This window comes from Elephantulus edwardii, unplaced genomic scaffold (assembly GCF_000299155.1).
Source record: "Elephantulus edwardii isolate Elephantulus edwardi_28Jun2011 unplaced genomic scaffold, EleEdw1.0 scaffold00012, whole genome shotgun sequence".
NCBI classification, from domain to species: domain Eukaryota; kingdom Metazoa; phylum Chordata; class Mammalia; order Macroscelidea; family Macroscelididae; genus Elephantulus; species Elephantulus edwardii.
The window spans coordinates 3,044,129-3,048,780 of NW_006399762.1; the positions used below are offsets into that span (position 1 = coordinate 3,044,129).

The following is a 4,652-nucleotide window of genomic DNA, read 5'->3' on the forward strand; positions in this document are numbered from 1 at the left end:
TTTATTTCTTTTCAGTTACTGGGGTAGATGAGCCACATTGTTTACATAGCAATTCTTAATGCTAATATAAAAGAAAAAAGTTTAATATGGATGGCATTTCAGTATCTTTTTTTTTTTTTGGAGGTGGTGGTTGGAATTACGTTCAGTATAATTTCTTATTTCATGAATATTTTTCATGTTTCTCTGTTTTGCCTTTAGTAAAAGTGCCTCAGCTTTGACACTATTTAAGTATCTTTTAACTGCTGACTCACTGTGTGATACAGGTTTTGAATACTAGTCTCAGATATTTGATACATTGATGTAATAACACCCCTTAAGCTTGTTGTTTGTTGTTAGGTGCCGTTGAGTCGTAGATGACTCATAGACCTGAGCACTGTTCCTATATGGAGTTTCCAGAGGCAAGCCATTTTGGAAGTGGATGCCACTCCTGCTTCCAAGCCTGTTTTAATCTGGACACTGTCCACGTGGGTAACCATTATCACATTTGGCACATCTGTGTCACAGTGTACTTTATCTTAGCACACCCTTAATCAAGTATAAGGGGAGTTCCCCTAGGGGGTGGCCTACAATATCTTTTATCTCACTAAAGAAAGGGGAAAAAAATCAAGCGGAAGTTCTGGAAGAGGGCTCAGGACCCCAGGAAATAATTACCAAGAAAGAACATGGTGAGCCCTTTTGGAATTTGGCCTGCACTGGCTAGTTCTTCGACATTGGAGAAGGCCAAAACATGTAGAGATCTTTAAGAGCACAATCTTACAGGGCTGAACGAAACAAAGACCTTTCTCCACAACTCAGAGTGAGAAGGAAGGTTATTCCTCTAGAGCTAGCACCTTGAATTTGACTTCTAACCTCTTAACCTGTAAGAGAATAAATTTTTAATTTTTGAACTCATCCACTTTTAGTATTTCTATTTTACCACTAGTTATCTAAGAAATGTGGTTATATCTCTGTTATGTTGCTTTGTGCCATTGAGTCAGATCTAACTCACAGACCCTTCAGAGGCAGTTAAGGAAAATGATAGGAAAATCATATATCATAGTGACTTTCTCATCTCAGTACATAGCATCAGTAACCTAATTTTTGAAGCCAAAAGGCGGCAAGACCAAGTGTGAAGTTGCAAATACATCAGGCCATTTAGGATGGGGGCTAGGCGTCTGAATTTTAACTAATTCTTTGTTGTGAGACATCTTTGTTTTAACTTCTTATGTAATTAGTAAATTTTTCCTGTGATAAGGAATAACATTTATTTTCTCATAGAATCCAAATCAAGGTAATTGCCTTAATTCCTTCCTTGTAGGTAGTCCTGAATATTCCCTGGTGTTTGAGGAATGGAAAACGTGACATAGGGGCACAGAACCAGAAGTATCTGGCAGGGCCAGTGGGAATGAAAAGCCCCTCACCTCCCCAGAGCAGAAAGCAGATCAGGAGCCCAGCCCCTAGGTGCCTCTATAGTCCCAGCAGCAGAGATTTGTTTATTTGTTGCTGACTCACAATTATGGTACCAACAATGGAGTTTATTAGGGAAAGAAGTTGGAGAAAGGGGGAGGAAAAGAATATCACAGTATCACCCAAAATAATCCAGGTTTAGCCCAACAGTTCTAGGGCACAGCTCCTCAGTACATGTTCGGTTTCAATTCAGCAAGCAGCTTTTCCATCCATCATCATATGCAAGAACTGCAAAATCCAACTGTGGCCAGCAAAAATGCAAGAAGGTTCACGTCACACCTTGCCACATTGGTCCACAACAATGCCATGGTCTCTCCATCACCAAGGTCTTGCTGCCACAGGCCTTATTACCTCAAGTTTTGCTGCCCAGTTTGAGAAACACTCTTTATATTGCTGCTTAGGCTATTTAGGATTAGCAGGACCATGCTGATTTGCAAGACCTTGTGGCAGTAAAGGTAGCTGGAGCCCAAAGGGGCTAATTAATGGCTAAAAAAGCCACCTTTTAGGCTGACACCACACTTGGTCATATGATCCAGCAATGCATAGATACACTTGTCAGACAGAATCACACACTTTTTAAATAAATTTAAATTGTCATTTTCAATTAAAGGCATTGTCACAGCTAAGTGCTATTAATGGCAAATTTATAATTTTTTTTTCCAGTTACCTTGGAGTTTATCTAAACTAAGAAAGGTGGGAATGTTTTCATGCAATGCATACTTGTTTTTTTAAATAAAAATCGTAACAAATAGCAGAAAGAATTAAGGAATGCTGTACTTGTGATCCATAAAAATATCAACATTTGGAGTTATACATAATTAAAGAAGTATCTCAAACACTTTCAAAATACTGTAGTAGCCAATATGTAAGAGGCACGCCTAAGGTGGGCATAGGAATGCAGTTTAGAAAAGAAAAAAATATTACATGGAAACTATTTCTTTACAGTCACTGAGCAAGAAAAGTGACATTGAACTTCACACACTGATTTTACACAATTCCTATACAGTACCTTTACTTAAATCCAAGAGCAAAAGTTAAGACTCTCCTCCTCTGTTTTTGGTAAACAAATGCATGCTAACCTGCATGATGACTTTCCCCTGGATTTTACCTGGGAGTAGCCTTTTAAATTTTTTATTTAAAAGAGGGCAGGCTTGTCACTTTCACACTGATGTCACTATTTCATGGGCTCTCAGGAAGATTCATACTTTACAGCTGATAGAGCACGGGCTGGAGCTCCTGCTAATAAGCCAGCCTCAGATTTCTCCAGTTTATTTTGTGCACCCATTTGTGTAACAATCTCATTCATGTTGGTCTGTAATACCAGTCCCCCCATCACCATTTCTGCAAGAATATTATGAACCTTGTCTACGTGGAAAATTAAATCCAGGTCACAAACATTTTCAAAACACTTGTCTAATGTTTTCACAAATACTTGAATTAGATCTAAAATGTCAAGTTTACTTCCTGAAAAATCAACACAGAAGACAAAATATAATGTGTAATGTCTACAAATCAAGTTTGCCGTCAGATCTTACTATTAACAATCCTCCTTCTAGGAAATCACATTTTCAATACCAAATGGAATGTCTCCCTGATGATTTGTTGTGTATCTTCCCTCTAAGGCTTCCCATGGTTGTTGAAAATGAGGATCTCCTTGATCAGGGCTGGGCCAGGCCCACCAGGTGGGCGCTGGGGGCGTGAGGGCGTGCGCACAAGCCTTTTCCCAGTGATACTTCTCCACCCACCCCCTCCCGCATGTGCCACAAATTTGTAATTTTTTTTTTAAATTTCATAAAATTAATTTCCTGAAAGCCTTTTTTATTTTTACATATATATATATTGAACTCACTGGCAAACTGTTTCTCTGGTTCAGAGGCTCCTTAAAGAGGGACTAGACCATGCCTCTGGAAACTCTATGAACTTAGAGAAAAACAATAGTTACAGAAAAGGGTTTAGATCTTTTGTTCATAGGGTCACTGTGAGTCTTGCTCAACTCAACAGCAATTAACAACTCCCTGGCAAACTGTTTCTCTGAAGCAGAGATACTGAAAGAGGGACTGAAATAGGAACCTAATCTTGAATTCATTTTTTAGTTACTTTATGAAGTAATTTCCTCGAATTAATATTTTGGAAACTAGAAGTATAGCATATGCTTCTCTGGTAAGTTTGAGGTATTAACACCCCACTTGTTAGAGGGAGTGAAAAGATCAGGCAAATGACATTAGGCATGTTGTTGTTATGTGCCATCGAGTCGCTTGTGACTTATAGCGACCCTATGTACAGCAGCCCTAAACCCTGCTCTGTCCTGTGCCTCTGACACTCCCACCCCGATTATCCCAGTCACTGAATCAGTCCACCTCATAGAGGGCCTTGTCCTCCTGAGCTGTCCCTCCACATTCCCAAGCATGATGTCCTTCGCCAAGGACCAGTCTCTCCCTACATCATGTCCAAAGTTTGTTAGACAGAGCCTCAGAATCCTTGCCTCCAAGGAGCCACCCAGTTTAACCCTTTCCAGGACAAATCTGTTTGTTTTCCTAGCAGTTCATGGTACTCTCACTACTCTTCTCCAGCACCACAGCTCAAAAGCATCAATTCTTCTATCCTCCTTGGTCATTGTCCAACTCTCTGATGCATAACAAGTGATTGCAAAGATGATGGCCTGTATCAGACGCACCTTAGTCTCTAGAGAGACACCATTGCTCTTCAGTACTCTGGAGAGGTCCCTAGCAGCAGACTTTCCCATGGCAATGCGCCTTTTAATTTCCTGGCTGCTGGTGCCAAGAGTGTTGACTGTGGAGCCAAGCAAACTAGAGCTGTGTACAATCTCAGTCTCTTCACCATCCATCCTGATGCTGCCAGTTGGCCCAGTGGTCAGAGGCTAGTAGAAAGAATACAATATTAGAAATCTAGACATGAAAGTTTTAAGTTTATTTAAGTTGCTGTGCAACTTTATACAGCAATTTCAAATTGCTGCCAGTTTAGTTCCTGAATGCATATTCTTAGTAACAACATTAGCACTTTTTTTAAAAAAATTTTTTTTCATTGTTGAAAATTTTCTTTCCCCCAACCCACTTTAGTGTTCCAGATTGCAGTCATACATAGGCCTAATCATATATTCCTTTTGAACAGTTCTTCCCTTCATCTGTTCTAACATAGTGTTTGTTATCTATCTACTCTTTGCCTGTTCCCTAACCAACCAGCCCCAT

General features: G+C 39.8%; 1 pseudogene; it reads right to left on the minus strand.

Moving 5' to 3' along the window:
• Positions 1–2,577: 2,577 nt before the first annotated feature.
• Positions 2,578–4,652, minus strand: LOC102862199 (annotated as a pseudogene).